Below are 26,143 nucleotides of genomic sequence, written 5' to 3'. Positions count from 1 at the left end.
GCTCTCCCGGGCGGGCAGGCGGCTCTCCCGGGCGGGCAGGCGGCTCTGGCACCGCACGGGCTCAGCCCTCCTGCCGCATCCTTTCTCGCGGTTGTGCGGGAGGATTTGGGAGAGGCTTGGTGGCCCCGCGGCGCAGGGATGCGCAGCTTGTGCCCTTGTGCCGTGTCCCCCATCGCTGCTCTGCTCCCTCCGTAGCCGTGCTTGTGGACCTTGTCAATCCCACTTCAGCTTATTCCTCTCCTTTGGCTCTGTCCTTAAAAAGTCCTTCAGAAGGACACAGAAACCAGACAGGCTCGCTCACTCACTCCTGTGCAGAACGTGATTAAATGTCATGGTAAGGGGAAGGCAGGGCAAAGCGGTTGCTTCCCTGTCCAAATGAATAAAATTCAACCTTTGAGCTCTGCTACCTTTTTTACCTGGACTGGTCCCATCACAGCCATGGGAGCTCCTGGTACAGATGTGCTGCAGTGCCTGAAGGTGAAGCTGGCTTTGGTGGTTTCCCCAGTGCTTGAGCAGATGTGTCGCTGTGTGCATCTGTGCTAAGGGTTCTCTCAGAGGAAAATGTCCCTATGTTGAAGAGATGTTCAACATTATAACTAAAAATACATTGCTTTTTGTGGTGAAAAGATTTTTCAATGACAAGAAAGCTTTTATTTATTATTAAAGCATTTCTGGTTTTGGTGAGATTTTTGCTGTCTCTCTGGTGTATAGGCTGCAGGCTGTAGCAAGGAAATACAGCAAGACTCCAGTCCTTTAAAGAGTTTTTCATATGTTCATGTTGTGAATTCTGACTTTCCGCCATAAAAAACTTTTGTAGAACTACGAATTTAAAAACAAATTAATATTCAAACAAAACAAATAAAAAGCAAAGAGAATGCATTCCTTTAAAAAAAGGGCACCTCTCCTTTTTGTTGAGCACATTATATCTGGCATTATTATACCGAATACTTCATAGCTCATTTTGCAAAAAGAACAAATTAGAAATGTCTTAATAAGGCCTTTTTTCTGGCAGTAATCTCCTGGGAGCTAGAGTTCTTTTTTCTTTTCTTTCATTTTTAATTTTTTTTTTTTCTGTCAGGACACTAATAACACCACTTTGTTGTTCTCATCTTACTTGCAGTTAAACTTTAGGAGTTGACTTCAGTTTTTATGGGTGCAAATACTTTAGCATGTGAACATCTGGCCTGTACCAAAAGACGCTGACAAAATCTGTCTTGCTTGTGGATTTTCTGCCTGTGTATTTCCACTTTCAAACTGTAAGACAGTATGGAGTGGTTCAGCAAAACTTATATTTAATCTGTTCCTAATCTGTTTAAAATAGGCTGGAATAAGATTTACTTTAAACAAAAGTGTTGTTTGTTTAGCATTTAGCTTTTTGTAGGCTGAACCAATTAAGATGGCACATTGCGTTAAGCCAGTAAAAGTGTGTGTATAAACAAGATCTCTACACAGAGCACTGCATCAGTTTTTAGGCGATCAAGCTTTTTTTCTCAGAGTTCTACTTTTTGATCTGAGTATTTGCATCCAAATATTGCAACTTTGTAGTAATAAAGACTTCAGCTCCTTTGATTTGATATGTGTTTCCTGTAATTGAAATAGGACAAATGGAAAGAAAGGTAAATGTCTTCACGTGTGATCTGCCTTGTGGAGGACTGAGACCTTATATGAACATGATATATTTTGTTGACAGAGGAACCTCTGTTTCCATTTCAGTCCCTGCCGTAGAGTGGTCTCATTTCACTCGCTGGCTCTTTGAGCATGGCATCTTTTTCCTGGGTTTCTTCAGGTTTTTCTTTGTGACAGTCCTGTCCTGTGCTTTCTCCTCTGCTCAGTGTATCAGTACCATGCCCTGCACTTGCTGCTTCCATTGCTGTCCTCAGTACACCATCCCCAGAAGTGCCCAAGGCCAGGCTGCATGGGGCTCTGAGCAACCTGCTTCCACTAGTGGAAGGTGTCCCTGCCCATGGCAGGAGGGTGGAATGAGATCATCTTCAAGATCCCTTCCAGCTCAACCCATTGTGTGACCTTTGGGGACTTCACCACATCACGGTGGCTCTTCCAACCACTGCCTGCGTTTCTCTCACAAGGGCCATGCCTCAGTCCTCTTCAGGTGATGTCCCAGCCCTGGCAGCAGCTCCTCATCTGCAGTTAGCAGCTTCCAGCTTTTCCAGCTCAGTGCTCCTTACTGATTTGTTCTCTTCCAGATACAGTTCTCACTGTCCATATTTTCTGCAGCCTGTTCCTGTTGTGCTGGTACCAGAAGCAGCAGGATCTTGGGAGTGGTGACATCCCAAGCCTTGACTCTTCTGCCTGCTGCTTTAGGGGGCAGGGGGAGAGAACACCCAGCTCAGCCCCTGTTGAGCCAGGCTGGAGTCTGCTCTGTGAACACAATGTTTTAAGAGAACTGTGCTGACTCTCTCTTCCCCAAAGGTTTACAACCTGGCCAAATGTGATTTTTTTTTTTTCTTTTTTTTCCCCCCTTTCTTTTAAATTAGTAAAAGGCACAGCGAAATCCTTGTCACCAGCAAAATCCCTCTGCTGAAGTGTAAGGGACTGTTCTGTTGGGAAGCTATCTGTGCCTTGAGGCAGTCAGAAAGAGTTTGTTATAATGTCTATGGAATGATGTATATTCCTCAAGTCGTTTTCTTAAAAGTACATTAATATTTCTTGCAGAAACTATCAAAGGAGAATGCAAAAATTGAATCCAAAAAGTACCTGGCGTGAAACATTGTCCAAACTTTTGCAAAGCTGTAAGTAACTGAAAACAGAGCTTGTAAAAGCTGTCATTGCTAGCTTTGTCTTTAATAACAGCTAATGCAAACAGAAACTGCTGCAATGTTTTTGGAAAGATACTCAGCTTCTGCTTCAGGTTTTAAGGGATTAGGAAAACACCCATGGTGGGAGGCAGATTATCTCACATCTGTCTACTTCAAGGCTTCTTGTGTCTTTCTCTGAAACATCTGGTACAGGCTGTTGTCAGAAGAACATAAACTAATTTATATGTGCATGTGTTTTTTATAGCTCATTAGCAGGGGCTGGTACTTTTTTTCAGTGAATTTTTGGTGAATCAGTAATTTATTTTAGGTGAATCAAAACTAATGGCTTGTTGCAGCCCAGAACACTTGAAATATGTTCTTAGCTGTAAAGATCTGCCAAAGTAATTGTTTTTATTTTTTCATTTGGCAATTATTTGGCATCTGAAACAGTGATATTTTTTTTTGAGATGACCTAAACCAAGAAAAATTTGTCACAGCAAGGAGTTGCAAGCCATTTTGTTTTGAAAGAAATAGGTTTATTTTTTCACTAGGACAAAAAGGCTTCATTTGGCTCTCGAATATATTTTAACTTTGAAAATTTTACTAGAAGGAAACTTTCAGATATGTAATGTATTGATGTGTGACTAAGGTCCTGAACTTTTTTTCTGCTGGAAAAGTTAATAGTGGGATAAAGTTGGTTGTGCCAACATTTTAATTTTTCTGAAAACCTCTCAGGTCTAAATTTTGAATGTTACCTGGCCTTAAGCAGCAACCATTACAGATGGACTTTTGCTGGATGGCCACAAGCCTTTTGTTATGCTGAATTTGATCTGCTAAAAAAAGAGTCTGATCACATGGGACACAAGGGGCAGCTTCAAAAGGCAGCTCTGCAAGTCAGGGTCCAGTTGTGTGGTTCAGTGCTATAAACATCTGGAATTAAAAATGCCGTTAATAGATAGGACTCTGTGCAGCCTGTGATTGAGATGCCCATCGAGATGGAGTCTGCTGCTGCTGAGCCCAGTGGAACCAAACAGCAGCTCTGCATAAGCAGAGGAAAACAACCCAGTGTCTTAGGTGAAGGAAGTTTTTTCACCTGGAGAATTTTGTTCCAAAAAAGTGCAATAAAGGGTGGTTTTGCAAACCCAGGCCTTGATGCAGGTTTCACCTTAATGCTGGACCCTGTTGGCCTTTGGCACTGTTGCTCTTTTTCCCAAGCAGGGTAAAAACCTCCAAAACCTTAAACTTTTGAACACCTTTAAATATCTTTACTCTTAAGGATTCCTGTCATGAATAAATGTACAAATCAAATGTGACAAATAGTGAAGTTAATTAGTCAGCTATTTTTCCACTCTTGTGCAGAGAAGTAATAAAAATGAAAGTACAATCTAAGGTCCATGAATTTAAGAGTAAGAGGTAATTTTTAAAAATAAAGTGATGGTGATTTTCTTTCTTCAAGCTTTAGTCTTCTATCTGAAAGGTCAACCTCTATTTGGTTGAAGAAATCAAACTCTTTGGTTAATATAAAGGGATGAGCTGAATATGAAAGCGACTGAGGGAAGGGATGGAACATCTAAAGGCTACATTGTCATTAGTTTTATTTTAGTGAAAATAATTGTACATGTTTAGTTTAAAATGTAGGGGGAAATGTACTTTGAAATATAATTACATTTAGCAGTCTTGTAGCTTTGTACTTTGTGCTATAAATTGCGTTCCCAGCTGTTTTTCATCTCCTGTAATTTAAATAAGTAAACCTTTTGTTCTTAAACTCTCTTAGTTCCTTCTAATTCTGTTGATGGACATCCATTTCTACTGCTTTATTTTATGTTAATATTTAACAATGGCATGTAGTTACCCCCCTGCTGGCACTGCTCCATCTCCTTTGTTTCTGGAAGGCCTCTTTTTGCCTTGGTCTTTAGTTTTATAGAAGAATCCAAACTTCCTGTCCCTGCACCTAGCAGGAGCAAGGTTTCTGCATAAACTGACACAAAATCCCTCAGGAAGGGCGCTAGCCCCCAAGCAGGGAAGGTGGTGCTGGGCTGTCAGTCTCTTTTGTTCCTTGCTCAGATGGAAGTATAGAGTGGATGATGCTTTGTGGGCCACAGCAAAGCTGTGCCAAGGGAATGCAAATCCACTAGGTGTGCCCAGGTAATTTAAAATGCTCACGCTGGCAGCTTTTCTGCATGAGTAAAGCTGTTTAATTAATGCGTTTTCCCCACTTTCTTTTCTTTACAAGTTGATTCGAATTGAAATGGTCTGTAATAAGCTTGTCACTGGTCTCGGGGACAAATAAACCCTCTCCTGCAGGTGGAAAATAAAGAGCCTGTGTGTTTTGTATTTCTCTGTGATCGGAAGGGTTGGTGGCAGGTATGCAGACTGGTCAGACTGCAGCACCCACTTACAGCCCAGCCCGTGGCTTGGCTTCACAGTGGTGCCTTGAAAGGCAGGTGCAGGGCTTCAGGCAGGAGAGCTGGCACTGTTGTGGCTTTTCTGCTTCCCCTAGTTTTACACGAGGAACTTGAGAGTAGAGTGAACATAATGGGCACATAGGCTGAGGCATTGCTTGTCCTTGTCTCCCCCTCCTCCACTCCTCCATAGAAAGCTTAAGTTTAATTTGCTCAGCCTTGCGGTTTGACAGAAGTGAACATGGAGACCTGAGCCCAGGATCAACAAAGGCAGCACTGGGCATTTCAGCCACTGCCTTTGAAATAGGCCTTGACAATAATGGAGTTGGGAAGCCCCACTGTTCAGCCTTCTTTATAGTGTTAATAACTGTCCAGAAAGAAGAGAAGCAAGAAATTGCTCAGATTTCATCTCTCAGATTTCATCTTGCATCTAGAGTGCCGCAACAAATCAAACTGAAATGGGCCCCATCGTGGCTTCTGCACTGCCATGCTGAGCTGCCCTGGGCCCCTTCTCCCCCTGCTTTGCTAAGGGTTATAATGCTGAGCAAGTGCTCAAAGCAGGCTGGCTGGGGCAAACACATGTGCTTCCCAACTGGGCAGGTGTCCCAATTAGGATGGACTCAGAAATGAGTTAGTTTGTAGAGTGTGAAGTTGGAGACCGAGGCAGTGCCCAGTGACAGACACAGAGTGAGGCCAGAAGAGAGGTCTTCTCTCCCTGTTTACCCACCCTGGCTGTCCCCAGGACACATCTTCCTTCCCTTGAATGTGCAGGGGAAATTCTTCCTTGAGGGATCAAGATGAAAATGAGAGATGGACTTGGGTGAGGCAGAGGTCATGCCTGGCCATCTCCTCTGGCCAAGGCTTTGGGGGGAAGATGGCCGTGCCAGGGATGGCACTGTCTGGTCAGTGATTCTAACAAGAAAATGTTGTTTACTGTTTATTGTTTAAGAAATGCAAACTCTCTGATGTCATTAACAGGTAATGCTATTTCTTACGCATTATAGCATTCATGGAGTTTGGAGTTGTATGCCTTGTCCTCAGGGATGCCTTTGGAAGAGTGTTAGAAGTCCAGGAGGACAAACACGTGTATCATGTAATGACTTACACTTTACTAACTGGTAAGACTTGCAAAAATATTTAAATTCAGGAAAAAAGAAAAACACCCATACAGTAAAATGTGCAAAAGAGTTCCTAGTTTTAAAGCAGAACAATGATAATCAAAAGAAGTTGCATCTTTTCATGTTCATCCATCTCAGGTCCATGTAGTAGAAAAAATGCTGGCACCTTCATTAATTTAAAAGCTTTTTGAATCAATAATCCCCACCTTCTCCATACATGGAAGCAGCTGGAATGCATTCTCACGTTGCAATCGTGCATGGTCTTCAGCAGTTTCCTTATCTTTCGTAATTAGCAAATCAAATTTTTGTCTTTAATCCTCTTGCATCCAGGGATATTTTGTGCTCAGAAGGCTGGGAAGTATGTGTGAGCAGATTTTTGTGCCAGCTGGAATTCCCCAGGGCACTGGGGGAAATGCTGAAGAAGAGGGGCAAGAGTTTTGTTGATTGTGTGAATATTTGGTGCTGCAGCTTTACAGCATCCTTTCCCAAGAAGTGCAGCAGGCAGAGAGGGAACACATGCTATTGTGTTCACGTCTGGCATTAACATATAAAATTTGAGGCATATAAAGTTTCTTCCTGTACAACTAAATTAAAAACCTGTGGCATAAGGTAAATTGACAAGTGCAAAACTTCTTGGGTGGGAAATTTAAATGGTTGCAAATGTTTCCTGAAAGCTGCTTCTGGAAGCGTGTTCCTGAGCACGGCTGTCTCCAGGCTCACTGCCTAGCGGTGTCGGGGAGAGCTGTCCTGTTCTCATGATTGATTTCATTTTATGGGGGGGAAGAGTTCTGTTCTGGTCACGAAGACAGCACTGCCACATGGGACAGAGCCCAGGCTGCAGAGCTGAGTCGTGCCATGCAAAATAAGCACATCTTGGCCCTCTTTGGAGGGGACTGGGAAGGCACAGTTCACTGTGGCTTGGCTGGGTAAAGTGGCACATACTGATAGCTACTGACTTGCAGACACCTTATCTCTTTGTTGGGCAGCATGTTTCTTGTTTAAATTTGTAGCTTATAGAATGTCTCAGCTGGGGTAATGCATTAGAGTGTCCTCTCTGGAGACCTTTTTCCTGACTGAACTTGATGTACTTATTGATATTTCTACTGAAACAGAACCTGATCTGAACAATACGGTCTCCTCCTGCATGACACTGAGGCAGGTCCACTGTAAAGCTGCTGTGCTGTCTGGCTTCAGATCAGTTGGGACTCATGTTTTTGGTAATACAGACTGTTGTGGTGGGTGGAAAAAATTGCAGTTGACAACATCCCTTCAAGGCAATAGGAGCTGGAGTACTCAGCACTTCTGCAGCAGCACTCTCCCATGAGGTGTCCACACCTTCCTTGCTCCTGATCCTGTGTCCTGGGGCGTACCAACCCTGATTGCTATTGCAGAAAAGCAGAAGTTATGCAGGATGTTGGAACTACAGATAAACTGAAGTCAAGTAGAACTGCTGCAGCAGAATGAGACCATCTTGGTGTCTCCAGCACTGATACTCCACTGCTCGGGTAGTGAGTAGTTTGACCAGTCCGTGTCCAGGCTTGGATTCCTGTTTAGACTAAAATTTGGTTGTGGCACATCTGGTGTTCAAAGAGAAATGCAACTTCTCTCATAATGACCATACTTGTTTCCTCTAGATGCTGGCCTCCACTGGCCTTTGTCCATGCTCTGTTACAACACAAGTGTTAAATCTCTATTAATATCTTTGCTGATTTCATTAGCAGCCCTGCCATTTATAGTACTTGTGTTGCAAATAGTCCTCCATGAAGGCACTTAAAAAGATATGTTATGACTGTAGAGACCCAAGTGATCAATAGCTTTTAGATTACTGTGTCACTAAACAGCAGGCTGAGACATGGAAAGGCACTGTTACTTTAGGGATGAGAGATTTTTAGAAAATAAATCAATAGCGAATACAGGCTGATTGGTTTCCAGTTCAAATAATTCCAAGAAACATGGAGCCCAGGGGAAACCATGCCATTCATACTTGGAAATAAACAACACACGCTTGCTTTCATTTATGTATTTGGGTCAGTACTCTTGAAAATGGAGAGGGAGCTGTTGGGCAGGGTATTAGTCTGGATATGGGGAGCCTGGGTTCTCCTTTGAGTGCTCCCAGAGAGCTCTTCTCCCTATGTTTCCCAAGTTCCCTTTGGTACTAACAGCCTTCACTCTGGGGCATGGCGACTGGCTGGTGTAAAACCCAGTTGGAGCCCTTTTGGGGCTAACAGAAATGTAAATAATAACAAACATTCAGGGAGGTGATTTTTCTTTCACAGTGCTTTCCTTTTTAGTGCTTAAGTAGCCATGGGCTAAATGATGGTGAGTGGCTGTCAGGTGCAGCGAAGGGCTGGGTGGTTTGTAGACAGATATGACATGAAGCTGCCAGGGAAGTAGATGCTGCTGCCTCTCCAGGAGGCTACTGTGACATCTCCCACATGCAGGTGTGTTTACATGGCATGGGCTGGCTCTGCTGGTGTGCAAGAGTCCCTGGAGCTAACAACTTCCTGCAGTACTACTGCTCATCCCTGCTGCCCTGGAACACATCCCTGGAGATGTGGGGTGAGACTGACAGCGGGTGGTGGCTGGAGGAGCACACCTGTCGCTTGGGAATGGGGAAGGGATCTTTCTGAAAGTTGTGCGGCGCTTCAGGGATTTTGCAGCATTCACTGCCAGCGAACATTCCTGGGTGAGCTTGAGGTGTCTTCAGTTACTTCTTGTTCTAGTCCAAGACCTGCCCTCTACTCTGCACTGAATCCTCCCAAGAGCTCTTTTGTGGATGTGCTTCAAGGACAGTTTGGTGACAATGCAGTTAGCTGCTACCTCTGGGACACAGTGGACAGTGGCTGAAGGTCACAGACATTTTGCTAGAGTGCTGGTTTTATATCTACTGGTTTATTGGAGCACTGCTTTTATCTTGGGGTGGGCTGCTACATCCTAGAAAGCAGCCAGTGGAGATGTACAAGTTGTGAAGGATGTTTTCTAGAAGTGCAGCATAGTTCAGCAGCCAAGGGCTGACTCCTGTTCATCCAGTAGTGGCTGAGGAAGACCAGTGGCAGAAGACAAGTTGGAAAAACTTACTTGAAGAAAGAAGTGAGAGATACTTGAATATTGTTTTCTCACGTGGCTTTGATCCTCCTTTTCCAAACAAGAGAAGGAAGCTGGCTGCTCTAATCTGACTTCTGTGTCTCTACTTGAGAAAGGAGTTTCATGGTGGTGACAAGGTGTGGAGTAGTACTTTGGTCTAAGATTTGGGATACTTGGAGTTAAGGCCCTTCCCTGACCTGGATATGCATATGACACATGACTATGTCGCCTGGTCTGGCTGTGCTCTGTATGCAAAGTGGAGCAAATAGTATTCCCCAGACTCAAAAGAATGAAGGGTAATTATTTTGAGGCACTGAGGTAAGGGAAGCTGCATAAGCATCTAAAACAAGTAGATCTGCTCCCACTGAATTCAGTGGCAGAACTTTTAATGGGAGCAAGATCCGGGCCCCATCTGATAAAGAATTTCATCTGGATTGCATATGGGGGTAGGCATTAAAGGACCCATCTAAGGATCTCCCCTCTGGAGTACATCTATAAAAGACCCTCTGTAGTTGTGTTCAAAGCTCACAGTAATGCCAGTCTCCTCAGGACCATTCACTTAGATCATTCAGAAACTCTTTCTTGTCTAAGCCCTGATGCTCTCCCCCAGTGGAAGAATGTGGTTGAAACTCCCATGCAGGGAAGACAAGAGATTTGTTTTTTATTTGAACCCAAAACATTAACAAATTGGACACACGTGCTCTAAGACTAGAGCCCGCTCTTATTTAAGCCAATGCAAAACTCTCCTTGATCCCAGCAGGATCAAGGTCTTGGATATTGCTTGCACCTTTTTAGAGTGTCTGCCTCTAAATGAAACAGATGATGACAAACTCATTCTGGATTTATCCTCCTTGACTGATTTGCAGCCAGAGAGGTTTGCAGACCCTCCCTCTTGGAACAGAGGAGTTCACAGTCTAATTGCTGAATGAAAGACCAAGGGCAGGTATCACTGTGCCTTCTCTTGTGGCACATTCTTTAGCATATGAAAGTCAATGCTGTGATTTAGTCTTTTTTTTTTAGTATTTAAACATCTTTAATGCTCTTATCAGACTGTTGCTCCAGCTAGCATAATGTTTCTGTTCACTGTCTGTGATTTTCTTCCTCTTCACACCACAGTACTGACAGGTGAGTATTATATGTGTAGGAAGCTATTCGGCAGAAACATATGCCCTGAATATGTTTAAATTCCTTGTAAGTCACTTGATCAATGTGCAGTGTTTGTGTCCCCTCTATTTTTGCTCTAAATTCATATTCATCAACAGAGGTTGCTTGGTACTTAATGGGACACTGGGGCACTGAGTGAAGGGAAGGGAAAATACACAAACAGGGTGAAGAATGAGGACAAATGTAGATGAACTTCCTCCAACAGGCACAAAATGCTCATTCCTGAATAAAAAATGTGAAAAGGTCAAGTGCCCCCAGAGGCTTCTATTGTGACAGGCACTTAACCCCTTCACTCCTGGTTATCTGCTTCAGCTGCTGGGCCACTCGGTGCACAAGTGCCATTAGCATCAGTGGAATGTGGGGCTGGGAGCATCGGGAGACCCACCTCCCTTCCAGGCAGCAGGCACTGGGTGAGCAGGAAATAATCCTTGTGGACACTGACCTTGTCAGTAGCTGTGTCTAGAGATAATTATTTCCTAACATGTAACCTTTTCATGGTCAATTGCTCCAGTGTATTAGACAGAATTGTGATTTCCCTCTATCTTCAGACACACACAAGGTCTTGTCCTTCCTGCTTTGAGGGCATAACTTAGCAAGTGCACAGACAACCCAGTGCTCACTGAAAAGTGTTGTTCCTATTTTGCTTAAAAGAAAAAGAGTTTTGCTGCTCTTCCTTGCCATTGAGCAGAAGGGATCTAGGGTATATGCCCACTCCCATGTTTTTTTGACAGACGCACATTTCCCTTTAAGAATCTAATACTAACCAGGCAACTGTCAGTGTTTAGTAATCTTCTGCTCCACCAGATTTCTTGCTTGTTGACTGACTTTGGTTTACCTTTTCCTAGCCTGTGATGCTTCAGTGTGTGCCCCTTGACACATCACCAAGGCATCTGAAGAGGCAAGATCAGCAGAGTATGTCAGTGCAGCCGCTCCGAAGGCATCAGGTCTGATACAGTCAGGACCAACGTCAGGATGAGCAGCCAGGGGTGAAGACAGTTCTCTTGCACACCCCCGTGAGCCCAGTCTGCTCCTGCCTGAAGTGCACCCCACAAGGGCTTCTTTGGTGGTTGGGGCTGAAGAGCATGAGGCAGGACACTGTTCTTCCTCCCCCACCCCACATACTCCTCCTCGCCTACTCGAGTTGCAGCTTGTTCAGCAGAGACTTGGGCATACCAGCCAGAACCCTTTTTTGGGGCAGGCCCTTTTGGGAACATACTCAGCTGACCCCTTGGAGAAACCTTGTGAGGACTGCACTGATCCGAACAATAACACAAACCCAGCTCCTGCAGCTAAGTGTGATTCGTAGGTGATATTTTTACAACCTGCTCCTTGTTTTGTAGCAGTATTTAATTGGTTCTAAAAAAAAATTGCAAAACTAGGTCAGTTTGCCATTGGGCCTTGTAAGACTCTTTAGCTAAATCTCCAGACTTTACCTAGAAGTTAATTTGAGCCAGACTTAGGAAAAATATATATTAATATACCCAAAGTCTCACGTGAGAAACTTGTAGGCAACGATTTGGGATTCAGAGCCATATTCATATTCCTAAGACTAAATTCAAAGCCATCGTTTAAAAGCAGGCTTGCACATGTGTATGTCCTGATCTTTAATTAGGCAAAACTCCCACTGACATCAATAGGAGTTTGACTTGAATAAGAACTGCAGGATCAGGTCCATAATTTGGTACCTGGGATTTGATTAAGCAGCTAAATTACTAGAACAGTTTCCCCATGTGTATAATTGCCTAATTAATTTTTAAAATAGCTAAGTTCAGCACTGAATATGGTGTACCTCTTGCCACATGAAATTTATGCTATTTAATCCAAGTTGATGGAGCTATTTGGAAGAGCCTGTAGAGTTTATTTTACAGTTAAGTAGTACTGTTTATTTTAAGCTCAGAAACAGCACCATTGTGTTAAAATGCCATGTTCCAGAGCAGTGCTGTGCTACATCCTAATTCTTGAGTTCTGGCTGCTGTGATTGATATTGCAGGTGCAAAAACACTCTGGAGGCTGGGGAAGAACTTATTCTCTGAGATGATTTTTAAATTCAGTGCTTTGAAAAGTTTTTTTTTTGTCTTATCAATGATTTGGGGGTTTTTTTGTTTTTTTTTTTTGTTTAGTGCCCCAGCATAGTGCCTGTGGTAGACTATATATCAGAATAAGTGTATATTGTTTGCTTTTTGCTGAAATTTCAGTCTAATACTGTGGGCTGGAGTTGATACATTTGCTTTCACAACTGAGAGACTTTGTTTGTTTGTTCTTTGTTTAAAACAGAGAACTTGTTCTGTAAGAGGAATAGAGAGATCATATATGAGTTTCCTAAGTGGAAAAATATTGTGGAAGGAATTGCAATGCCAAAAAGTAAAATCTGTTCTCCCTAAATGTATATATGCCTCTGTGTGTGTTTGGATGTGTGTGTGTCTTGTGTGCAGACATAAATAATGAGACTTGGAATTGGCATAATGGATAGTGTCTGCTCATGCTGTTGACAGTTACTTAATAATGCATGTTCTCCCATTCTCTCCAGCTGAATTCTTAAGGCATTACCATGGGAATTTTCCCTTTTTGGGGATTGCAGCAGAGCTCCAGGACTAGCTGTTTTTGTGATGTGCATCTTGCAGTAGTCCTTATTCAGGAACTCCATCCAAGCATCTCCTGCAGAGAATGAGACCATCAGTTGTCCTCGCAGGAGAGCTCCACGCTGCAGCAATGGTGAGCCTTGTGCCTTTGAGTCGTTCAGGATGATGGGAGCTTGGATTCTGCCATGCTCAAAGCATGGCTAGGAGCTGGAATTCCAGAATATCACCATACGAAGTGGGATACAGTCAAATGTACTGCTCAGAGAGGTAGGCTTGAAGCCTTTAGAAACCATTCTGCTCCTTTAAGGATCTAAGAATGCTCGATAGGTAAACAAGTCATGGCTCTGAAACTGCAGCCACAGCCTGAAATTGGCTGAGGTCTGCAGTCTTGCTATCTTTTCAAATGATAGCTTTTTGTTTGTTCTGCCAAAGCCAGAAACTTGCCCACAAAATAAGCAGTCCCATACCCTTGAAAATTAGCAATTGGGTCCACCCAAAATGATGAGATGGTCTTAAAAATGGGAAGATTATATTTTATATTTAAATTGGAGTCCTTTTGAAGGCTGTCCTGCTGTCTTGGTTTGTCAACTTTTATTTTCTATTCAGCTCATGTTTTGAAGTCTTTCTGTGGAGATTATAAAAAGGAATAGAAGGGATGGAAACTTCCAGCTTCTGTTTAAAAACAAAAATAGGTAACTCTGTCTTGCAGCCGCTTGATTTCTCCAGCTGAAATTCTCTGAATCATCACGATTTAGCATCGTTAGTGATGGCTAGAAGTGATGTCTATGGGTTTGGGATCCCTTGGGTTTTAAATAAAATTTGGAGACACCTTGGGTGTGTGTGTGTCATGTCATTTCCCCCAGCTCCTACTGAATCTCATTAAAATTGAGGAGACTTCTCAGTTACAAAAATATAAATGGGAAGAAGGGAGTGCGAAGTCTATTTGTGATAGTTTAGTCTGTAATTTCTCTCCCAAAGCTTTGAGAAGCGTCGTCCCTTCTCTCTGTGGCACTCTGACCTCCTCTAGCGGTGGCTGGGCCACAGAAAGCCTCTCCCTGCTCTGGCTGTGGGGACACTCCGGCGCAGGCATCTGGTCACCTGGAGTGGGATCTCTGCTGTCAGACATCTACTGCTGTGATAAGTTTCCAGTTCTCTCAGATTCAGCTGTGTTTTCAACTTCTGCCTTGATATTTCCTTTGGACAATACCAGAAGTTTCTTGTCAGAGTGTCACTCGGAGGAGCCAGAGACACAGGATGGTGGAAGTCTGACAACTCCTATTAGTCCTCTTATTTTTAGTTTACGTTTCTAAAGTATAAAACCGGCAAAAAACAAATAGCAAAAGGTGAGGTTTTTGTTCCTCTCTCTTTCTTCCCCCTCTCTTTTTAAAATGCAAACATAGGGAAAAGAGCCAAGTTTCAATTTCTCCTCAAATTTATAGTAATTTTCCTGTAACTGTGGATGCTTGAAAAATCAAGAGTAATGCCACAAAGGGGAAATCTCTGTTTGTCTCATTCTCCTTATTGTCTTGGCTCACTTGACCCTGTTGGGGATGTGCCCTTTCATTGTGTGCTGCTGTTGGGCCTGGGAGGACAAACAAAGGGAAATGAGCTCTGTGTGAGCCCACGTCTCGATCGGGGACCAGCTGAATTAGCTGGACCAGCCCTTGACTCAGTGTGGCTGCCTCAGGATGCAGCTGCAGCGTGCCAGAATGCCCTGTGTGTCTTTAGCACTGCTTGCCTTCAGTCTGGGTGTTGTGTGGAGAGTGCAGACAGTGCTGGGGGTGATTTCCAATGGTCATGGCCTTCCTGGACTTGAGGGGAGAGAAAAGCTGAACCAGTTAAGAGCTACTGAATCACATCCCACTATAACAAGAGGGCAAGAGATGTTTTCTTCAGTGGTCCCTTCCATGGGACAGAAAGCAAAAAGGTTTAGTCCAGTGATGGCAGCCTCTGGTTTGCTGTGTCACTACATTCAAGGAGGTGCAGATGTAGTTAAGCAAAATCCTGCAGAGCAGAAATGTCAGCATTAGATCTGGGGTGGGGCTCTCCCAGCACACTGGATTCTCACTTTTAACATAAGTAATGAAAGACCAGCTCCAAAAGGGTCGAGTGTCCTTCTCTCTTAAACTACTAAAGCCTTTCCAGTTGGTGCCCTGGACTGGTTTGTTTGTCAAAGGGCTCCTCTCTAGCTGGCAGTCCTTTCTCTTTGCAAAAGCTTAGTGCTTAGTGGATTTAAGCTGGAAGGGTATATTTAGATTAGATATTAGGAAGAAATTCTTCCCTGTGAGGGTGGGGAGGCCCTGGCACAGGGTGCCCAGAGCAGCTGTGGCTGCCCCATCCCTGGAAGTGTCCAGGGCCAGGTTGGGCGGGGCTTGGAGTAACCTGGGATAGTGGGAAGTGTCCCTGCCCTGGCAGGGACTTGGCACTAGATGGTCTTTAAGGTCCTTTCCAACCCAAACCATTCTGTGATTCTCTAGGCAGTGAAGAATTGTTCATCCATTGTTTTAACAGCATAAATGTCTCCTGAGGCTTAAGCAACTGTGTGGTGTTTTTTTTTCTTTTGGCTAAATCTTTTTTGGCTAAGTCTGGGTGAAATATTTATTATGTTTTAAAAAGTAATGTTAGCTGCTGATTTTGCTACTGTGTTTTTTCTTTTACCTCAGGTGATTTTTACATTGCAGAAATGCTGGCAATAACAGGAGTGCAACAGATTTTAGCTGTATTTATGACTGAGGGAGAAACAGTTAAGTATGATGCATGAAAATAGGGCCCTCACTCTGGTTTTGTTTCTTTAGCATTGCAGCCCAGTAAAAGATTTAATATGGGAATAGAAGTGAGGTAAAGACCATGAAAGACCCATGGTGTGTTTAAAACCTTCCCTAAAAATGATCAGTCATGATTTGGTCAGTGTGGTGGAAGTACTTGGATAAAGTCCTGTGCCACCACCTGAAATCATAAATCATCCCCGGCAGTTCAGCATCTCCAGGTGGATGTTGGGGTTATAATTTTTGTAATGCACTGACTTTTTTTTTTTCCCTTCCCCACAAGTCAGTTTTTTAGAGACTTTTATGTGCTTTAGTGTTCTTCCAAAAGTTAAAAACAAAACAAAGAACAAACACCAACAACCAAAAAACCCCCCCAAAAAAAACCAACCAAAAAAAAAACCCAGCGTGAAAGTTTGGAGCCAGATTACAGCTGGATGTAGTTTTCAGGAAACTCATGGTGATTTTTGAGTATGTGAGATTTGGTCATACTGTCAAATGGTTTAAAACTTCAGTTGCCCTGGACTTGCATGTTAATGGTAGTTTTGATAGATTTTGGATAGAACTGAGAGCTGATACCCTTGAGTCCCTGCAAGCAGCATCTGCAGGCAAAAATTCTGGCTTATCTGGTTCCTAAACTACTCCATCATCCTGTGTGGATGTATGGGGATTTTGGCTTTGCTGCATCAGTCTCTTGGAGACGAGCAAAAGGGAAGATTAATTCCCCTAGAAAAAGCTTTCTCTGCTTTGCATCCATATCAATTTCAGTGACTTCAGATCTCTTTCCTTTTCTTTTTTTTTTTTTTTTTTTTGAGAGTGGAGGGAGTGGTTAAATTGAAGACTTATGGAGAATGGCAGAGCTGGGAACTTTTCTAAGCCCCAGGCAAAAACTAAACATCAGTATATTGCAGTCTGTTTGTATGGAATATTTGAAGAACTTCGTTTTTATCTTAGAGCAGTTTAAGACTCTGGAGAGATACACAAATCTCTTCCTTCTCCCTATGAAATAAACAGGAGCAAATATGTATTCTTGCTGCATTCTACTACTTTTTTTTGTGATCCTTTACTCCACTGTTAAATGCTTTTCGATTTGATTAATCCTTGTAATGCAGGGAAAGCTGTGTTTAATTCTATTGTGATCACCTTTCCCAAACAGGCAACAGGATTTTCCTGAAATGAGTGAATTTGTTTGAGTAAGGGTGCTTTTCCAAACAATCTGCTTTGTCTTCATTAAAAAACTGTAGTGATGGATCTACATCGCTGTCACCTGTGGTGAACGACTTGTAGCCCAGTCAGCCCATGTTTAACTTTAGTTTCTGTTAGGCCTTTGCTAGACTGGGAAACTGTTATCACAGTGTGGTTCCCACAGAGGTGTGCATGAACCTAGGCTTTGATGAGCTAATTAGAGAGAGTTCTCTCACTAAAATGCATCTCCATGTCCTTTAATCAGCTCTGTGACTCTGCTCTTGGCTGCTCCAAATTTAAAGAGGTATTTTCTATTCCTACCCCTCTGTCTGTTTCCTCTCCCTTGCTATGCTCTGTGGTTTGCCTTTAAATATCTTTGGGGGTGGAACTATCTGTGTGTTTTGTAAATTATTGAGGATCTGGGAGGGCCTCTGGGTACTGCCTTAATAAATGCTAAATAATAAAGCCAAGAGGAGGTGTTGCTTTAGCAGTGTATGGGTGTACCAGTGGAGAGCAGATCCTGTCAATCTCTCCTCTTGCTTAATCAGCTGGAGGCATGGGAGATGCTTTGCAGACCCACTGTGGCAAAATCACCATCAGATTTCCTTTATAACTATATTGATGATTAGGATCTGTGTCCCTTCGATGTTATGGGTTTTTTTCCCCTGAAAAATGCTGCTGCCGTCTTCTTGAAAGCTGAGAGAGATCCCCAAAGCTTACCAGGCAGAAAAGCTCAGGGAGCTCTCAAAGGATATTGCTGCTTTTCCCTCTAACCTCTTACAGTCTCTACCTTTCCTCTGTTCTTTTTTCTTTCTTTGCCAGTAAGGCGCTGTGTGCAGTCTTTTGTGAACCTTTGTGGGCCAGATTTCTCCCAGCTGCCTTTTTTCCTCCGCAGTAGCTGCAGAAGAGGCAGTGGATCTGAGGAGGAGATGCGTTTTATGATTTATGACACTTTATAAAGTGCATTTTGCAGCAGGATTGACAGAGCTGGAGACTGAAGTCCACCCAGTTTTGGGGATGCAGAGGCAGGTAGGGGATGGATCCGCTCCTGGTGACTGTCCTTGTGTCATGGACTGAGTGGGGACACCTCTGCTTGCTTCCTTGCTTGAACTGTCTGCATCAAGAGCTGGGGGTAGTGCCAGGAGAGCCCAGGACCTGTCTGTGGTGGGAGCCAAGTCCATTTTACACCACTGGCACCTCTCCAGAAGCCATGGCAGGGCCTCCTGCATGTGACCAGGCTCCCTTATCAGCTGTTGATCTAAAGCTGGGCTTATTTTGACAGCCCTTCCTCTTCCTCCGTGGGATGCCTCCTGATGGCAGGGGTGTCAGCACAGCTCACGGTGTGAGGAGCAGGGGTTTGTTCCGTGTTCCCTTGGCACTCGGGGGCTCTGTCAGAGACTTCAAACAGGGCTCTTTCCCACGGTTTGTTTCTGCCTCTGCCCCTTTCCTGTCTGTAGCCTCAGGGGTGCAGCTCCCCAGCCATCTATTTATATGGCCCTCATCTGTCTTAGTCTCTTTGGCACTTATATAGCTCCCATTGGCCCAGGGCCTGAATGCCTCCCAATCTTTAATATATTTATCTTCACACATGCAGACACACACGCATACCTGTGAGGTCAGGAAGTACCAGTGCTCCTATTGTACAGATGGAGGACATTAAATGGTAATTGGCTAAACTGGGAGCAGGTGGTGGCAGGGATGGAGGAAGGCTGCTCTCACATGGTACAGAAAATGGCATCACAAGAAATGGTTCATAAGCCACAGTGCAGCACTGAGAAGATGGGTCTCCCCACTCATATGTGAGCCTTGCAGTCAGTGCAATATGAGGTCATAGTCATGCCCTGTCCTTGTTTTGGCCTCTTCATTCTTCAATCTTATTTTAAATATTTTTGTCCCAGTGATACAACTTCAGATGCAAAGCTTCTATCAAGTTGCCCAGCCAGGATGGGGGAGGGAGGTTGGAGTCCTCTTAGTCTGACAGTGAAAGCAAAGGCTCTTTTAGTGGCAGGGTCCTTTGCTCTTGCTCACTGGGTTTACTGTTCTTGGAGGGGGGGTTGGTCCCCTCTTTTCAGTGGCTTCAAGGTGGGGATGGGCCCAGCAGTCTAAAGCGCAGCCATCAGCTCAGGATTTGCTTTGTTTAGCTGGAGCACTCTGGGCAGACTGTCTGCTGGGGTAGGAATTTTTGGCAGCTGATACACGGCCACACTGTTCCGTGGCAGTGGCTTTCCCTTAGCCTTTCCCAAAGATGGCAATGCTGCCAAGCATATCTCCAAATGCTTTGCAAACATGACCCATTAGCAGTGTCTTCAGCACAGAGACAATGCTTGTTGCATTTAGGGAGCTCAACCAAAACCTGCTGGGGGTCAGTGGTAACCCCATTCTTTTCAGTCAGTGGTGTCTTCTCCCGTGCCTAAAGCTGAGGGAGTGCAAAGCTGAGCTGGAGCCACATGCCCAGAGCCAGTGTGTGGGAATTGTGAGGGGAGAAGTCAGGTGGCTGTTCCTGGGCCTGTGCCTGGCTGATAGACCACGGTGCCTAATTAGTGTGGCAGCTGTTCTCGGTTAGCGAGGCTTTCCTTAGGCGCCTGCACTAATGTTCTTGATAGCAGCTAAGGAGAGAAAGGAGGAGGAAATTGCATCTATATTTAATTAATACTGCATCCATATTTTATTACGGAGAGCCCTTAGGTGCTGAGGAGGTGAACTTCGGTTTTAAAAACAAACCCAAATTCCTTCCAGGGTAACTTGGGAAAGCCCAGAAACCCTTTGCCACTCACCTCTCAGCATCAGGCTGAAAAGCAAGTGGCAAATTTGCTGATAACTCATATTTGATTAGCTTTAATATCCTCTAATATTTTAAGCAAGAAAGGTTCCGTGGGCTGCAGACAAACACCACACTGATTATTTTTTCCTTTTGATAAGCTGCCAGGCTTGGAGAGGTTTCCTTTTCCATTCTCTGAGCTGACTCCCATCTTCCAGCTGCATGCTGTGCTCCTTCTCTTCTGGCTCTGAATCCCAGCGAGGAGACACAACGCGTTGTTGAAATGGCTGTCCCCTTGCTGTGGTTGAGGTGGCCTGTGGGGCTCGCAGGGTTAGGCTAGGTGGAGCCAGGAGCAGGTGAAAGATGCTGGTGGCTGCGGTGGCCTTGGCAGCTTTTGAGGCCACCTTGAGTCCTTGCTCGCTGGGCAGCTGGGTGGGACACGCTGCAGAACACGGAGGAAGCTGGGGATGTTTCGGGGTCAGCCTGAGCGTGGCCGAGCAGGGCTTTGGCAGCAAAGCCAGCACGTGGCCCCGTGGCTGAGCCGCCAGCCCTGCGCACGGGTGGGTCACTGCGGCTGCCCGGCTGCGGCGGCGAGGCACAGGCCGACCTGCTGCCAGCACTCAGCCCTCTGTCCTCATTAGGGGCAGGCTTGGGCCAACAAGGAGACATTTTATAGTCCGGTCAGAGAAGCAAAAAATAAGACTGTGTGTTGGAATAGCCTGAGCCTCTTAAAATATTTTGTACACACCCTTCATGCCCCATTAGTACCATTGTTTTGTTCAGTCAGCATGTGGTACAGCCCTTCTTGTACTCTGCAAAACACATCAGTTTCCAAAATGTTGTTATACTCCGTGGTTTCCATTGTAATAAAAATATGCAAACAATTGCTATCCAAAGAAAACTAACTACAATTTAATTTTTAAATCCTTCTCCTTTCACTGATTCCACAGTTTTTCCTTGGTAGCATTCAAATTTCAGGGAGAAAGGAAAGCTGAAGACAGAAGTGTTTACAGAAAGGAGCATTTTTGCCTTTCCACAACTACAAAAGAAACATTTGTTGCCTCAGATAACTCCTAAACAAACTGCCGCTAAAACAATTAGTGTTATTTTTCTATTATCCTCCTATTCGAGAGTAAACAGCCATTTCATGAATATGTTAATTATCTTGTAGGTGCAGAAGATAAGTGGATGTTGTATCTTTACAAATGATGATAATGCTTCTATTGTATACAAAAATTTCCAACAATGATTTTTCTCAAGTATTTGGGGTCGGGGGTCGGGTGGTTGCAGTTAAACTGCTCACAACTGGACCCTTTGCTTTGATAACGTAAAGATTTAGTAAAGATTGAACAGTTGAGTAAATGAAGATTTTTTTTCCCATTTTTTTTAAAGAAAAAGTGGGCAGATGAGCAATAAGAACCAAGTCCCTACAACAGCTGAGCTTTTAAATCGTGTTGTATTTCTGTATTAAGTTTTAAAGGCTAACAGAGAGGTTCTGGAGAGAAATCACTTGTGTAAGTACTGCAGGGTCGTATGTCTGTGTACTATTAAATACATGGTATTTTTAGAGGTAAAGTAATACAGTGTTATTCTATTTAAATTCTATCCTGCTGTCTGCAGGATAGAAATTATTTGTGAATTTTTCTGTCAGTAAAAAACTGCAGGTTACTAGATAGATATGTTTGTTTATGTTTTAAATCATCCAAATATTTATTTTAGTGAGAGTATGCTTATTTAGACTCCAGAGAAGCAGCAAAGTGCTGATTTTCCTTTTGGAGATGTGTACATGTGTACATTTAGGAAGAAAAATTCAATATTCTGCAAAGTTGAATGCACCATTGTGCAAGATAATTAAAATGTAAATTTAAGTATCTATGCCTGCTTTGTGATTTTTTTTAATACTTTTAAGTTAGTTGTCTTTTAAAACATGTGGTCAGCTGTTGTATTCACATATGGTCAAATGATCAAAGTCTGAACTCCTCTCTAATTGTCCCCTGCTGCTTGTCTGCTCTGTCCATGATCAAGGCCTCAGCAGGTGATAAGAAAGGCATGAGAACAGGCTGGAAGGAGAATGAACTACTGAGGGGCCCAAGCTGAAAGAAATAAAGACTTCCAGTACATCACCCTGACAGTAAAGAACCAAGAAAAAGTGAAGTCTGGTTAGTTCTTATTTTTTCTTTCTTTCTTGCCCTTTTTTCCCCCTTGCTCACAAATCTGCATATATTTTTTTTAAAGGCAAAATGCAAATAGGGTAGTCTCTGTGTATTCTCAGCTCATATAAAAGACAGAACCAAACAGCCTTCTGCAGACATGTTTATTTACTTGTGAGGAGGAGGAAGCTGCTAAGTCACACAGTTTATAGTATTTCACATGTTTGTGGAAATCATTGCAATTCTTTTCACTTGTGCTTGTCATTGTTTGCCTGGAGTTCACTTTGCCAGATGGTGCTTTATTGTCACTGGTGTCCACACCTCGCTCTTGCATCACTTCAAGACCAAATGGTGTGAAGAGCTTTAATACTTAGAGGATTTAGTAAAAGTAAATCCACACTTTGTGGAAGGTTCATTCTCAGCTATTCAAGCAGGTCTAGCACTGATTCAGAGAGGGAGTAGCTGACCCCAGGAGTGAAGAAAGGATGAAATAAATGGATTGTCTTTGCCACTCCTGTTTGTCCCCTGCTCTCTTGCAGTCAAAACGCTGATGGAAAATTAAGGACCAATATTAGATTTAGAATAAAGAGTTAACAGTTAAATAAAGGAAGGTGCATTGTGAGATTCTCCCCTACTCCCCCCAGTCAGTGTAGAAAACAGTTGGCTGCATTTCTAAAGCTAAATTTCTTAGGCTTGCAGTAATGTATTTGTATGCATCATGTTTTTGGAATCACGTGAGGATTAATTTTTTACATGAATTTGCATGCAAATAGAGTAGTCCCTTTTGGCTTCTGCAGAGTCGTTTCTTAATGTTTGCAAACACTGTCGCTCAGATGCAAGAAGTGCCATTGCCCCATTTTACAGATGAGGAGGCAGTGGCTGGCTGAGAAAGACGTGAGTGCTGTTCAAACTGTCATTCAAACGTGGGGGTTTTGGGCAGTCTATATTTCATTATTTAAAACAGGACGGAGTGCCTATTTCTCTAATTTTGCAGGTAGCTGAAGTCTGTTTGTCCAAATGGCTACAGCAATAAGACTGGACAGAGGGAGTGTGTGTCTCTGCATGGATAGGGAGTATTTTAGCAGGAGGCAGGTGTAAGAGGATTTAGAGGATATTACAGAAAAACCCTTGTGGTGATCAGGCTATTATATGACTGCTGTAAAACAGGCAAACAGGTTAGTGGGTATAACCACAAGGAAAGAGCACACATCACAACTGCAGTCCCTGCACGGAGGCAGAGCTGTGTTCAGTGCAGTAAGTTTTTTTCTGGGGTCAGCTCCAGGAAGTTCTCCTTGTGGGCCATGTGGGTTTCAGGAAGGATGTTTCTTGGAGTGGGTTTGTGGTAGAAGGGGAGATGTCATAACACTGATGCACAAGGGTGGTGGAGAAAGAGGATTATGCTCATGTCTCTGCACGGGGCCAAGGGTGAGAGAGACTTGAAACAAAGGGTTTGGAACATTTTGACCGTGCAGATTTGTGCGCGGGAGGACCCCAGTCCTGCTGGGGGCTCTGCTGAATAGTGTCTGCCTCAGCAGTGACCCACAGAAGGGAAGTGCCCCATGGAAATCGTGGCACTTTCCTTCCCTCCCTCCTGTGTTCCCTTCTGGGTATGAGCTGGTTCCACTTGGTCATGCTCAAGTGGCTTCCTGAGCTGGGGTCGGTGGAAGTGCATGGCTGGGGAGGCCAAGTGCCCCCCACAAGCTGTGTCTAACATAAGAATGGCAGAGCTGCTTGCTCTGAGTGCAGTCAGCAGAGAGGCTGCCAAGCGAGGGCACAGCAGCAGGGTGTATAAATGAGCTCGAGAGACAGCCAGAGGTGTTAGGAGTGGTTGGGTGGCGAGGTAGAAGGATGTGGTGACAGATGAGAGACAGGGAAAAACAGAGCAGGGAGGGTTGTTAGGCACAGTGGTCGTTTTCTACTGCTAATTCTCTCTAGGAAAGCTGGGGCACAACAAATGCAGGGAGCTGTAGTCCTTACGCTTCGTTTGCACATTCAGGCTCCGCTTTTTATAAAATGAGTGGCGCCAGGCTATCAGCCTACCCAGGTTCCTCTCACTCACCCAACCCATGACCAGTGTAAATGGAATCTGGAAGCATAATGCTGCATTTCTTGCTGCTTGCTTCACAGCTCACAGTGACTGGAGCCCAGACGTGGCTGCTGCATTTCTTCTGTTCCACCTTTATTACTGCTGAGTAACTGCAGCTTCTTATCTGGGGTATGAACGATGGAAGATTTTGTTTTTATGGGGAATTGTTAAATTCACTCTATTTCTCTGCAGCATTTCTACCATATACATTCAGCTCACTGTTAAATATCCCTGCCCAGTGAAGGCTGTGTGATACTGTTTGGTCTGTGAGCTGTATGTAGGGATCTGAGGAGGGGTTTGTAGCTGGAACAGTTAGTTCCTACTTGGTGAGTTTGGGCTTTTCTCTTGACTCCAGGTGCTTCTGTCTCATGCCCTTTTGAGCATGATTTCAGAGAAGGAGGGATGTGCACACAGCTGCCTTGCCATTGTGCTGGTGTCCAAGACAATTTGTACAGCAGGTATGACTTAACAGACCTGAGTATTGGGAATTCACCCTTGCCTGCTTAGGGTATCTCACACATCCTGTGTACTGCTAAATCTATCCCCCTGTGGGGTGCTGCTGGCTGAGGGGTGATATACAACCCTTCTGTCAGGATTTGCCATGCCCTAATGGCCTTCCTGTAAATATTTATTGTCCAGAACATCTAGAAGTAGGAAATATCTACTGTGATGGTGGACACACAATGGAAACAGAGGCAGCCAAATTTAACCAGCTTACACATTTTATCTTCTGCCATTTGGTCCTCTGTTTCCTTCAGAATAAAACTGGAAGTGTCCAAGGAGAGCTGTTTAGAGTCACCTTTGCACCTGGAACATTCTAAGCTGGTGTGGCCTGTCTACCTTCAACACTCTTGAGATGTTTATTTTTCATAGAGAATTCCCAGCCTTGTCTGTTGACATTAATGGGAAGGTAGAAGTGAATTCTGTTTCTTGAATGGTAGTTTTTGTTGAACAAGTGGATTTTTATGTATACAACAATAGCATTCAGCAATAAATTGAATTCCAAGATTGGGAATGTTGAGAAGCAATGAATGGAAATGCTTTTTTATGTAACACTGCATTAACTTTGCAGATATTAATGGTTCAGTGAGGAGTTACTGGTCATAGTAACTGTGAATAAACTCACATATTCTTGTTTTCATATTGGTTCAGGTTCCTTTCCTGGCAGAAGCTGGTCATTCGCGAGCCCATGGAAAGTTCTTGAGCAGAGAGCTCTCCATATCTGCTGCTGATCGTAGGTAGTGTCATGCTGTTTTCTTGGAAAATGCATTTGGATGCTATTTTCTAGAATAAACAAGTTAAAGTGGTCAACAAATAAAATAGATTCCTCCCACTTCTCTCCTTCCCCCATGTGCTCGTAATAAGTGGCTGAGGTGAAAAAAAAAAAGGCTAAGTGGTTGATTCTCCCTCCTGCAAATGGTCAAGAAAATTACAGAGCCGACAAAATAAATGTTCAGGTTTAATAGTCCACAAGCCCAAGGAATTCTGCACAGTACTCCCTGGGGTCTGGGTAGGTGTTTAATCTCTGAAGCTCTATACAGAGGAGCCATGTTGAAAACAAGAAGTTTTTGGTGGGGTCACGTGCTTCAGGAGGTTTGGGATCAACAGGAGGTCTGTGGTTTGCTTGCTCTCACAGCGGTTTTGGGCAGTAGCTCTGACCAGTGGCTTTGGTGGGAGGGGGTGAGATGCTCCTGAGTCTGGTTTTATGCTGCTTTATGGGGAGCTGAAGGGGGCAGGTCCCAGCTCTCCTTCCTTGGCATCCTTGTGTAGGAAGGAGAATTTGGTTTATTACTTTGCCAGCCTGTTGTGAGAACTCTCTGCAGCGACAGATTTTTGAGGAAGCACGCTTGGGCTAAGCAGGGCAGGCCCTGTGTGCCGTGGGATTTATTTCATGTGGGATGTGATCCTGTAAGAGGCTCCTCCTGGCTGGACTTGGATGACAGTGTGAGCCCACCCTGTCCCTGCATGGTGCCTCCAACTGACCACAAAGAAAGGGTAGTCTCTGCTTTGGATGGGATTGTAAGGCAGAGGAAAGCAGGAGGCTTTAGCAGAGACTGCCTGTGAGGATTTTGGCTGGTGGAGGGAGAAAGGACCTTTCT

At 44.0% G+C, this 26,143-nt stretch overlaps 1 long non-coding RNA gene across 2 annotated transcripts; it reads left to right on the top strand.

The window, feature by feature from the left end:
- Positions 1 to 79: 79 nt before the first annotated feature.
- On the top strand, positions 80 to 25,377 carry LOC121665306. Of its 2 annotated transcripts, XR_006016323.1 has the most exons (7): positions 80 to 2,750; positions 11,370 to 11,826; positions 13,052 to 13,236; positions 17,946 to 18,079; positions 21,834 to 21,967; positions 24,400 to 24,502; positions 25,197 to 25,377. It is a non-coding gene; the product is annotated as an uncharacterized LOC121665306 (long non-coding RNA). The 2 variants fall into 2 exon arrangements; XR_006016322.1 differs by lacking the exon at positions 80 to 2,750 and having other exon boundaries at positions 2,768 to 11,826.
- The last annotated feature ends 766 nt before the right edge of the window (positions 25,378 to 26,143 follow it).

Source organism: Corvus kubaryi, unplaced genomic scaffold (assembly GCF_017639235.1).
Source record: "Corvus kubaryi isolate FWS band 111438036 unplaced genomic scaffold, C.kubaryi_AGA036_p1.0 37322, whole genome shotgun sequence".
In the NCBI taxonomy this organism is placed as follows: domain Eukaryota; kingdom Metazoa; phylum Chordata; class Aves; order Passeriformes; family Corvidae; genus Corvus; species Corvus kubaryi.
This window is presented reverse-complemented; position numbering and strand designations above follow the sequence as displayed.